The sequence below is a fragment of the Poromitra crassiceps genome, assembly GCF_964638095.1.
Source record: "Poromitra crassiceps genome assembly, chromosome: 16".
Classification (NCBI taxonomy): Eukaryota; Metazoa; Chordata; class Actinopteri; order Beryciformes; family Melamphaidae; genus Poromitra; species Poromitra crassiceps.
In genome coordinates this window covers 20214631-20228071 of record NC_139645.1, presented here as the reverse complement: position 1 = coordinate 20228071, position 13441 = coordinate 20214631, and the positions used below count along the sequence as shown (strand labels likewise).

The window sequence follows — 13441 nt, the reverse complement described above, 5'->3', positions numbered from 1 at the left end:
CAACCAGCGGTGCCTCAGGAGGTCACTGAAGATCATCAAGGACACAAACCACCCCCGCAACAGCCTGTTCTCCCTGTTACCCTCAGGGAGGAGATACAGTGTCCCAAAAGCACGCACAAATCGCTTGAGGGACAGTTTCTTCCCGCAGGCCACGAGACGCCTTAACATACACAAATAAACTCCCAACAATAATTTAGTAGCTGTACTGCAGCTGCTACCATTACGTATGTTTAATTAGGTCTATGTTATTTGCACCTGTGCAAACAGAATGTTTAATTATGTTTAATTATGTTTAAATGATGTCTATACTATTTGCACCTATGTGCAGTGAATATGTCACTGTTTTTTGGTTTGTTTTATTGCTTGTTGTTTCTCTTGTTTTCCTGCACCTATATGCCCTGTCATTTTGCACTATGTTGTAACGGAGTCTACACCACAAGAATTTCACACGTGATACTTGTACTACGGAGTGACAATAAAAATCTTGAATCTTGAACTTGAATCTTGAACTAATTGCTATTCTAATTATCTAATACAAATTGTGGTACTCTTAAGAAAGTAGTAATGGTAAATATCAAAGCAATAACACTGCTGCTGGCAGGCTTCTCTATATTTTACAGCTTGTGAATAATGTCCTCAATGTGGACATAGCCATTTTGAAATGATCTTAGGCAACACAGTGGCTCAGTGGTTAGTAGTTGCCTTAAAAAAGTTGTGGGGTAACCCATGTAAATATGACCTAATCGTGTATAGTATTTCTCACTAAAAATGTAGATTCTGATGAAAAATGTGGATAGCCTCCATGAATCACATGCACACTTTTAACTGTCAACTTTGCTTATCCCTCAGGAATCAAACATGCAGAGCATCGGTCAGTGAGTCCAGTTCTGGCGGGGAAGGGGGAGCGGAGGTTGCCTTTTCCACGCTGTGGGCTGCCCGTACTGGTCCGATGCTCAGGTAGTGGGATGGTCTGAGGCTCACCCTTCCTCTCTGAGAGTGGGGGTGGTGCTGGAAGGACCCTTTGGCTTAGGCTACTTCTACCTTGCCCTGAGGTGTTTTTGTTGGGCTTTGTTGCTCAAGTCCTGTAACATGTTGACATGTTCTATTCAGATAATGATCAGACAACGTAGACATATTGTCTGGGGATCCGTGGCTATCCTTAGTAAAATGGACTTAAATTTACATTATGTCTTGCTCCCTGCTGTTCCAGAGGCCCCTGGACTCTCCCTTCTCCTCTTAAATCGCTTCACGGAATTCAGTTGCTGAGGATGGAGGGGGTGGACTTGAGGCTCTCTGAATATGCGGTGAGGTGTTTATATAAATTTTTGCATCACATTATTTATTTCATTTTGTAGCTGGTAAAGAGGGGGAAAAAAGTGTTCCAGGATTCCCTTTGGGACCCTGTCTTTAAGGGGGGGGGGGGGGGGGGGGGGGCGGGGGGGGGTGACGGCCCTAGGGCCTATTGTCCATTTACTTTGGCCTGCATACTGTTCCAGCTTTGCATTGCATGTTGCTGGCTGTTGAGCTGGGAGCTGGGCTGATTAGCCTGATTGGAGATGGGCAGCACCTGATCACTGCTGCCAGGCCTTCTACTTAGGGCTACTTGCCCTGACAGTCCACCCGATAGCAATTCCTTTCCATTGAATGAGGTGATTCATTGTAGAACGGGTGCACCGTCAGCAGAGCAGAGCCAGAGCCATTCTCTCCTCCAGACCAAGCTGCTCTCACCTTTGTCTTTTGTTTTACACTGACAACACACACCACACATTTCCCACTGCACCCATACACTTCCAGACACCACTGATAACCAAACTCCATTGTACTTTTTGTTGTATATTCTTTACCTTTTCCTGGGTTTTATAATAAATATTGATTATTGTTAAAGTCCTCTTTTGTACATCTGCCTCTTTTGTTGTGGCCTACGAGCCGGTCATAACAAACATGGTTGTGGTCAGGGTGGGAATTTCGCCATTATAGGTTCAAGGCCATCCGGCCTTCGGAATCGCCATTTTTTAGGGCACAAGGCCACATGCCAGGGCACAGAGGCCATTACTCTGTTGACATGTTGAAGAGCGATTTTTCTGAAATGTGTGTTAAAATGAACCATTTACACATCCTTTGCATAGGGCAGCTACATGAAACTAAATTGTGGTACTCAAAGAAAGTAGTACTACAGTACTTGTTCATGTCAAAGTAACTGGCTGCTCCCTGGCTTCTCTTATTATTTTAGAGCTTGTGAATGATTAATTTTGTCCTCAACGTGGACATGTAACAAGGAAACCATCTCTGGTTTATAAATAAACAAGAGACTTACAGTAGACTAAACCTCAGGGGCCGGTTGCACCAACTGGTCTTATGCCTGGTCGTAACTCCTACGTCGGTCTTAGTTAAGACCATGGATTTACGCCTGTTGCACCAACACGGCTTATGTCTGGTCTTAACTATGCTGGTCGTAGCAATGCGCGTCCATGTGAATTGCCAGGGAATGCACCCTGATTGGATGATGATGCAGAAAATGTGCCTCGCGACCTGCTTGGAGCGTCACTGTGCCACTACGCTCTCTCAGCCACTACTGTAAAACACCCTCCCTCCTCCCATCCTCCCTCGCTCCGGGAAAAAAATGGCGGCTATTGAGCCAGAAAGACAGTCTGAATGAAATTGAATGTAACGTTCCCAATTCTATGTATTACATTCTAAAAAATTAACGGCAACATTTTGGAAGGCTAAGCCACACAACTAGTTAGTTATAATCTAACGTCGTGCTTTTAAAGACGGCGAACTGGCGGTGTTACGACGATGACGGTCAAAAAGGTCTCCGCGGAGATCTCTGTTACAGGCAGGCTCTATGCCTCCTCCTGACCAGGCGTAGGAGTTACGCCTGGTCGTAGTGAAAATAAGGCTTAAGCCGTCTTGGTGCAACCGGCGTAGCTGTTAGGTCGTAAAGTTACGACCAACTTAGCTTAAGACCAGTGTAAGACCAGTTGGTGCAACCGGCCCCAGATGAATAAACACGTCCATTTTGAATTATTTAATGTGTGTCTTTATTTTTGTATTGTTATGAAAATTATTTATATACAGTAACATACAGCCAACTCATTCCGACTATGACAGGGGAGTGCGATATTCGGCTGCCGAAATATGCACCCCCCCACCCCCCTTTCTAAGGTCAGGTGACTGTTGATATTTTAGGCTGTTTGTGAGTGACATTGAGAATTTCATAGAGCTAACAGTCACCTGGTCTTAGAAAGGGGTGGGGGGGTGCATATTTCGGCAGCTGCAAAATCCACTGTGCCGAATATTGCATCCCCCTGTCCCTCATAGTCTGAAGGAGTTGGCTGTAAGTTATATTAATAATTTTCATAACAATAGGCTACAAAAATAAATAAAGACAGACACTATAAAGGAGTGATCAATTAGACTTCAGAGGGTTACACACTCCAAAAACATGTAATTTCTCATCATTGGATAACGCCTATTTGAGATTAGATGACATTGTCTTTAAAGGAGGACTTACCCCCTAGATATGTATTAGAACAGTGATTTGAAAATACCTATGGAAAAAACCAAGAAATGACATATACTCTTGTCTATACTGGACTCTTTGGCTGTGCTCAAGTCGAGATTCTTTTTCGGAAATCGACGCCATTACAGTTTGCCTACTGCCTCAAAAATAATTTATTTGAGAGGGGCAATATCTCTATAAATATCAACAACTAGCCAACGCTGTTGGTCTGTATGGAAACAGAAAATCTGAAAATGGTTTTAAGTTATATCAATTTGGTAATTCAGTGGCGAACTAGAAATTTAATTATTTTTCTGCATGTATCTCTATGGAAACTACTCAAACTACGTTACGGGAGCAAAGTGACATGGGCTCGTTAACAGCAGCACACCCACAATAGGACAAACCTCTCGCTCTGGGGTAACACAATGCGAGATTTCTCCACGTCATTCCCTCGTACAACTAGCGATAAACCGCGCAATGAAATCCGTTTTTAATTTGCGTTTTGGGGCTTTTCGTGATTCTTGTTGAAAGTTACAGCACCTATGATTTTTCCTCTCAGGGCGCAGAGCAGGACAGAGCTCTTCTCCTCCTCGGATCACACACACACAGACAGAGCCAGTTGCTCTGCTCTGCTGACTGAAAGCCCCCGCCTCTCACTGCTGCTGTGTGCAGTGTGCGCGCGCCCCGCAGGTGCATGAGCGAGCAGACTCCCGTTTGACTGGCCGAGAGAAAGTGCTTCCAAGTCGGACTGATAGCCGCGGAAATGTCAGACTGTGCACAGAGAGCACTGGAGAAAGTGCTCCAGACAGCAAAACACACACACAGCGAGTCAACCCCCCCCCCCCCCCCCCCCCGTTGCTTGTACACAGTGACGATATTACAGTAGCCGATGTGTTTAGACCAGCTTTGTCACGTTGTCACGTCGTAGTATAGCGTTATATTTTACATGTGCGCTAAACTGCGACCATATTTGTTTGCGGAAATATCAGACTGCTCTCTCTGCTCTCAGAGAGCCCAGCTGCTGCTGGCCTGCTGCGCGCGCCCGCGGAGCTTGGGGCTCGTCCATGTTACAGTACGACTCTCTCCCGCCTGCCTCTGGGCTGGAGACAGTGCTTGCAACTCGGACTGATAATATAAACATCATCATTCGAGCTTATCCAGGTAAGATATCAATAAAGTAATGACACATTCAGCAGGAAACTAACTATAATTAAGACATGTGCCAACTTTGACGACGTTTGGTTCAGTATTTTAAGAGCAAACTTCAATAGAAATAGGCTTGGAGTTCTGAGGAGCCGAAAGGGTACAGGGGGGGTAGGAGTAATTATCTTGAAATCCCATAGTCTTTGGGTCACCGTGACGTCACGACGTGTCAAATATCCCATTCATTTGAGAAAAAAAAAAAGCAGTGTTACACCCTTAGAGGGCGCTTATGCCAGGTATGCTGCTGAAAAATGATACAAATGGTAAAATGGCAACAGTTTGGTGTCAAATGTGGAAATTCTGACCAGAATTCTTCACACATCACCCCCAAAGTCATATATATTGGTTAAAAGCTGAAAAAAAGTGTTTTGGAGGTAAGTTCTCCTTTAAATAGTAATGTTTGCAAGGTGTCTCTCCCCTCCCCCCTACTCTCTCCCTCCTACTCTCTCTCGCTCTCACCTGATGCTATATACGTGAGACAAGGGACCGAGGCTTCATAGATTGTAGCCTCATTGCTAGAGCATTTGTCTTAAACCGAGGATTTCTGGTTCGAATCCAGGAGGAGACACGTGCACGCTCCCGTGAGGTGGGGAGGCATTTGGGGCAAAACTCGGCATAACACCTGCCACGGTAGGTTACTACCCACAGCGAGGGAGAAGGCTTTCACGTCTAGCGGGACAGTAAAGCATTATTGTGCATGACATTTGTGATGAAAGCATGATTTGGTACACTCAGCCAAATGCATTCAAAAACAATTGAAAACATGATTTTTTTTTTTCCAGCCACAGACTGGCAGTCTATGGCAATATAGACTAGTGTGATATGGATGATCTTGCTGTCAAATCATATTCTTGTGATGATGACTTCAAATTTGGAACTTTAGAATTCCTCAGAAGCTTCTATTCCTTCTATTTCACAAGCACTTAGAAACTAGAAATACTAGTAAATACACAACCTCCAGACAGAAAGGACCTGGAACGGACCGGGGTTTGAACCCTTCTTGCTGTGAGGCAACAGTGCTAACCACTGAGCCACTGCGCCGTTACTCTAGCCAACCGTCTCTTTACGTTGCTCTTAGCATGTCAGCAAAATGCTTAAAATATAAATGTACAATTACAATACCTGGCACAGAGAGAAGGAAGACGATGAATCCAGTTGCTGCTGTTGTAGAAGTCATAGCTGCTCCTCTCCTCTCTGTCCAGGCTGCAGAGACGTTCAAAGTAACATTAAAAGACAGTTTCTCTGTCTTAAGCTATTTTCACAGATGAACTCCGGATCAGGTGAGGGTTGCTCCCCTTAGACAGAACTTACAGTGGAGAAGATGTGGTCTTGTGTGGTCGGCACAGGCAGGCTAGACTGGAGAGAAACAAGTTGGTAAAGAGCAGACTTTCTTCCTCTTTTCATTATTCATGCTAATAACGAAAAGAGGAAGAAAATCTGCTCTTTACCAACTGGTTTCTCTGACAGCAGTGAGCCAGTAAATCAGCATGTTTGATGTAGCAGAAATGGCTAATTTTGCTGCAAACTGATGTTGTGCTCGTAGGAGTTGGTTTGGTTATGAAATATGATTATTAATAATGATGAATTATTAATATTCATAAATGTATGAGATTTAACAGAAAATATTGTATTCTCTGTAAGATTCGGGGCACCAGCGTGGATAAGGCCACACACCTGTCTAAAAGTCAAGTTATGACTATTTTAGACACCAAACCAAATTATCATATCAGTCTCATAATGATATAATGTACTTTGTACAGTTAATTGAAGGGTTAAAGTCCATAAGCTTCTGTTACAGATTTCCACAGGTATAAATACATCATGAATAATCACCAAGATTCATAGACTTATGTAATAAAAAGATTTAATCAATCACAATATCAATGGACATTAACATAATGATTAAAATGTCAGTTCATCGCATCTAATTCTACAAATTAATCTATCACATCTATAGCTAATATATGAATAAACATTACATCAATTGTGTGTGTGTGTATGAGTGTGTGTGTGTGTGTGTGTGTGTGTGTGTGTACGTGTGTGTGTGTGTGTGTGTGTGTGTGTGTGTGTGTGTGTGTGTGTGTGTGTGGTGTAAGGCAAGGAGGACAGAGAGGGAGAGAGAGGGAGAGAGATCTTGTAAAGGGTGTCTCCTGATGTCATCACAGGATTGGCTGAGGGGCGGTCTGATCGTGTGAAGACCGCCTCCTTTTCAAAATGGCGGTTTTGCCAAAATTTAAGAAAGAGAGAGAGAGGGAGAGAATCACTGCTGGCCTGAAGTTCTCATAGATCACTACAGTGTACCAAACATTGTACATCAACATACATGAAACTGTAATCAACCCTAACCCTGCCCAGAACCATTAAACCATGAACTCTCACGCGGGTTCCACTCCGTTGAGCGGGATCCTCTGTTGGTTGGGGAGACTTGTCCTATGCGCTGTGGGTTCAGGCGCGGTGAAGAGGATGGCGTCGGTCTTTAGGAGCGATGTTCTCCGCGCCGCTCACCCTGGCCTGGGGACGCGTGCAGCGGAGGTTTGAGGTTGGCTGAGTCGATGTCTGGGGCGGACGTGCTGCTCTCTGTGGCTGGATGCCACGGTGGGTCCTTTCTGCAGCAGCCCGGTTGGGTCTGCTGCGGTGTGCTCTTGTGTTGAATGTCGGTTGGTTGTCCAGCTGGGCGTCTGGGCTAAGTGTCTGGAAGCACAAGGAGGGCTTTTCCTTGCGACTTATAACAACTAAACCGACTTAAAGTAAACTGAGATTAAGTAGAGCTATCTCAGTTACGCATGCTATTTCCTATAGACTCACGGCCTTTTTCCACTGTAGTCTATTTCTGCCTCTGATGCTGGCTGTGGGGCTCAGTTCCTCCGGGCCAGCTCAGGCCTGGGTGCTAGCAGATGGTGCAGAGAGGGGGGGGTGGGACGTGCTGGCTTCCTGGCACCTCCAACCCCCTCCAGCAGCTCGGTTTGACTGAATGCTATCGCAAGACTTTGTTTTCCAGTAGTTTTAAGCAAAACCAAATATTAAAATGACCAATGGCGTTGTGAGCCAATCACATGTTTTCGTTATTGGAGTGGGCTCAACCCACTCTCGAGTTTCGGCTCAAAGGGTCTTGTCCCTAGTTTGTTTACCTTTTGGCTGTGGGGAACAATTGTCTTGATTAGATCAAAGATAGACAATCTCCCTTTCGAAGCTCACCTCCCTGCTGAGTTGGGGAGTGACTTGTCGGGGAGACAGTCGTAATACAAATACAAATACAATTATTAGTAGTAGTATTATGCCACTTATACCCCCATTCGGAATTTTGACTGTTTCAGAGAAAAGGGAGGCTTATGTCTAAAGAAATCTAATTTGCAATAGAACTGTACAGATATCTCCATACAACTACTGGTTAGTGTTCAATAGCACCATAGACAATTCAGTAATGGTATATTTATCAGGGATTTCTGTTTTTCTGATAAATGAGAGAAAAGTGATGGAGTCCTATGTTCCTATCACAAAGTACAATTTCCGCCTAAACTAAAGCTATATTTACAGGACTATAATTCATTATCTTTTGAGGTAAATCATTTTCTGACTATTTGGTGATGTAGGGCAGCCACCTGGTGCATGCCTCAGCAAATCTGATGAGGAAAAGAGTGAGCATTCTCAAGTTATGGGCTTTAATGCCACTTATCCCCCATTCGGAATGAAATACATTGACGGCCCTTTCTGCTAAACTAATATTGTCTGTGTACAATGTCTGTATAGGCTACACCCTAGATATTGTAAATTAAATTATTACATGATTATCACGTTATAACATTATCAACTAGTGGGTTACCAGTGAATGTAGTGACTACTGACATGACCATTGCTGCTCTGCTCTGAAAGCATGCCATGTCGTTTTGCTAGAAAAATCTAAATCAAGATGGCAGCTAAAGCAAAACATAGTATCAACTGCGCCTCAATATTTTGGTAAAATCTCCAACTTGGTTAAGTTAATTTAAGTTAAGTTATCCTTTATTTATCCCCTTGGGGAAATTCATCCTCTGCATTTGACCCATCCTCTAGGAACCTTCCTATAACTAGGAGCAGTGGGCAGCCACTGTGCAGCGCCTGGGGACCAACTCCAGTTATTTTGCCAGTACCTTGGTCAAGGGCACTGACAGATATTAACCCTAACATAAATGTCTTTGGTGCTAACTTGTTTCACAAAACATTACCAGTAAGTTAGCAAGTCAAGCACAAAATTGTTTGCCATATCTAAATCATCCTAATGTGAAAATGTAAAACAGCTGCTCATTTGTGGGCTAATGAACATGATGAAATACTCCATGATTAACATCTGATAAAGCTGATCAACACTGTTTCAAAAGATTAAATGTATTAGTCATAAGAAATGGTCACCTTTGGCAAGTATTCTATGTGCAATATTTTAGTCATAATATACATAGGTAGGTGAAATTATTGACTGAAAACACAGGTATACAAAAAAGGTTACTGAAGTATGAGAGTGGAACAGTGGATGTAATTTTGTCCACCCTTGCAAGACACAATTAAAGAAATCTTTCAAACAGACACTGATAGGCTAAAGCCCATTGACTAGAAGAATATAATAATCACAAATTACACAAATTGTATAAAACATTTTGTGCAATTATTGCTTATATATCAGTCAAACATTATTATTTATTATTATGTAGCCAAACTGACTCGTAAAATGCAATATCCTAGATGATCCCAGATTAAATTTATCCTCCCCCTAACGTGCAATTGTCTGTGCTGCCGAAGCAACATATAAACCAACCAGCACCTCATATGGAAACCATAGAACTGCCCTCCTAGAGACCATTGGGCCACTTTCCTCTATTGCTCACCACACACAACACACATGGGACTGACAGAGTGACTGCTGATTTCACAAGGACATTTTGAGAATCAATCTATTTAAGAATGTATCTTCTGCTATTTAAACTATCCTCTGCTTTACCCCCCCCCCCCCCCCCCCCCCCACACACACACACACACACACACACACACACAACCTTAATTATAGCGCTACACTGCCACCATCAGGCCGATGGGGTTATATTTATTGTGGTTCTAATTGAGGCCATAATAGAATATGGTTCACATTTTCTAGAATGTACCATCTCACAGGAAATAGAAAAACAAGGTACAATAACAAGGCGTTCCCCTAAAAATCCATTGACATTTGAAAAATATTGTCTACCTGCTGAGTTATCATTCAAGCAGTGAGTCATTTGAGTGACAACGATCAGGGAGTTAGTGAGAAATAAGAACAAATTTTTTCCTTTAGTCTTTATTATGAAATACAGTATATAGGCGAATATGAAAAGCATTACATGAACAAGTCACTTTATTTCATCTTAACAATATACTACACACAGTGAAGTGGTAATATATTTACAATATGGCATCATAGATTTTTTTTTACTCTTACTCAAGTAATTATTTTTATGGACATGTTTTACTTCTACTTGAGTCAATATATTATAAAGTCACTGTAGGCTACTTTTACTTGATTACCATTTCTTGTTTACTCCACCCACTACTGTAATTTGCATGCTTTATAGAGCTGACCTTGAGGAACCATGAAGGGGAAAAATAAAAAAAGAAAGAAAAGGAGATGAGTGGTTTCACATAATAATAATAATAATAATAATAATAATAATAATAACAATAATAATAATAATAATAATAATAATAATAATAAAATAATAATAATAATAATAATAATAATAATAATAATAATAATACATAAAACATTTGAATAATAAACATAAAAAAGCAATAAGATAAGCAATAAAAAGTAATTCAGGGTGTAAATAGATACTCAGCACAATGTCTGAGTAGGCAGCATGTCGATTCTGCATCCCCCAGGGCTCAAACTCGCAACCTTTGCGACCAATGGCACATTGTGATCTAGTTGAGCTAACTCCACTAGGAGGCTTCACACTATGACTTAGCCAAACCAGCAGGGTGCAGTATAACAGCTGTCTATGCATTTACAGGCAGATTTCAAACTACAGTGTCAAATATTCAGTATTCAATATTCAGTAGTATTGAAAACAACATTCTGAGAATTTGCATTTAATATTTGTTTTCACAAATATTAAATGTTCCACAAGTGAAAAGCTGATGTTTAAAGATTTTTTTTTAGATAAAACTCTGAAATTGTACATACTTCATTTAGCACGACAGCAACATTTTGTGAATTATTTACATGAACATTGGAGATTTATTTTGCGAGAATCTGTAGTAGATCTTTCCAGTACTCTTTACAGTAAAACATTTTGATGCACTGTGGGCTCTATTTGTGATAATTCAAATCTGTTTATTACATTTGTGTAGGACAGTCTGACGAAGCAGATGTGACAGTTTGCTGTCGATTGAACACAAAATATGCTTATTATTTGTAATATGTCGTCAACATAACAAGGACAAACAACAGTTTGAGTTGTCACCTAGAATGAGTCATCAACACCATGTTCTAATTTGAGCAGTGAGATTAGATGTTTTCCATAGATTACTGTTTGGGCCGTTTAACACGTGTGCACAGTGTGACATGAAAGTCACACCTCTGCTGTGCAGCCAGAGCAGAAGACAATCAACACACTTCAGTTATTTCAGATGGGACACTATATAGACCATTTCAACTTGACAATAAACACTCTAAATGGACCCTATAGCTTAACTTCTGCAGTGTTTGCTAATACAATAACTGACAGGAAATAAAGTAGAGTCCAAGCTGCAACATAATTGCAGTTAAACTGTTTATTGTGATCTTAGGCAATGTAACGGGGGATCACTAGCCTATGAGACCTGACTAGATCATTACTGCAAGAAAGAAATTGCATAATGTCACATCAAATGGGCATAGCCTATAGGGCTAGGCTACTACTGAGTCAACAATACCAAAATACTCAGCATAAAACACAACGTCGACCGCACAAGTACAGTCATCCATATGCATCACAACCACAGCTGCAACACCATGTCAACCCAACACTGCCAATATCACATCTACTGTAGAAAGCAGCAGTGCATGTCAGTCAGCCCAGCAATCACACTATCTAAAGTAACAAACATAGTACAAAGTACAAATAACTGAAGGAATAACGTTACTTTTTTGTGGTTTTTTATGTTTTCTTTTTCCTATATTTACATTGCGTTGTATGTTTTCTTATTGTGCAAAGCACGCTTTCTGGATGTGTTCTTATTTGCTAGTTAACATTTCTTGATGCACCAACATTTCTTGGTGCCCACCCCATGTCCCCTGGAGCACCTGACCCAGGTGCAAGGCACCCCGGTCCCCACGGGCCCCAAGATCAAACTGCCTCCACAAGAGCCCGAGAGGACCCAGACCAGGAACTCACCCCCACAAAAACCCTGCCAATCAACTGCCGTCTGAGAGGCTATAAGACCACACACACACACACACACACACACACACACACACACACACACACACACACACACACACACACACACACACACACACACACACACACACACACACACACACACACACACACACACCACCAAGAAGCCAAAGACCCCACAAAGACAGCAGCACACACCACTGCAAGAAAAGCCACCCTCCTGCTAAATCTGCTGAACAGCACCAGAGCTTTACATTATGTACAATGTTGTTTACATGTTGAACTTTTATCTATGGTTGTCATGATGCTGCCTTCTTGGCCAGGTCTCTCTTAAGGCACAGTTTTTAAATCTCATTGAGGCTACCTGCATAAATAAAGATGGAATAACCCCATGTCTTAATAATAATCACATTGTGTTGTGTTGTGTTGCCTTGCGTTGCGTTGTGTTGCGTTGTGTTTTGTTCAGAATCTGGGGTTTTTGGAGGGTTTTTTGACTGTGCTGTACAGCTCAGACAGATCCTCATCAGCATCCTGGCTTCTGCTTCTGAGGGGAAAAAATAAATTAGTGCATTCTGAAGATAAGAGGAAATTGATCAACGTTCATTAAAAACAGCTTTACAAAATAGACAATTTAAATACAACGGTAATGAAATGGTTATAATCTATATAAAGATCTTGGACATTGTCTAAAACTCATGCATTTTTCCTCTCAAAATGTGAAGTCCAGCTTACCCAGCATCAGTTTGTGGTGTTTTGATGTTGACAGCAGCGTAGTGGTCAGTCTCCTCCTTCGCTCTTCTCTGAGGCCTGACGTTGGAGTAGATAGTATCTGTCTGTGTGTTGGGGAAGTGGACGGTGGTGTAGTCCAGGTCATCCTCCTGGTCTGTCGGTTGTGTCTGTGCTGCAGCTGGTGTGTCAGACACACGACTCGGACCTGGGTTTACCTGAGGGGTGACATCATCACACAGACAAGGTTACGTTACACTTGAGAAAACTCACTTTCTGACCCTTACTCTGTTTTGTAACTTACATCTTAAACTGCTCAACAATAGCCGATGGTTCTATGAATGAGTAGGCTTGGGCCAATATGTGATCATATCAAATATTGCAATATTTTGTGAATATATATATATTAGTAAAGCACATGTAGAAACAAGCTGAGTTGACCAAAGTGCTGTACAACATGCCATTCAAAACAACATACCGGTAATCAGGCAAACAGTAATACAGAGAGCGATTTTAAAGATGTTAAGATTCAAAGGCCAGGGAGTCAAGGTATGTTTTTAGTCTCGATTTAAAAGTGTCCAAAGAAGGGGGAGAGCTAACAGGGAGGGGCGGAGCTAACAGG

The 13441-nt window shown here is 42.0% G+C and overlaps 1 protein-coding gene across 1 annotated transcript in view; it reads right to left on the bottom strand.

Annotated features, from left to right (window-relative positions):
- LOC310791321 (uncharacterized protein) overlaps positions 1-12901 on the bottom strand; it is a 23597-nt gene extending 10696 nt beyond the window's left edge. The window contains exon 1 of the transcript XR_014553427.1: positions 12826-12901. The gene's annotated coding sequence lies outside the window, so the exon portion shown is untranslated. The remainder of the gene's footprint in view (positions 1-12825) is intronic.
- Positions 12902-13441: the final 540 nt, after the last annotated feature.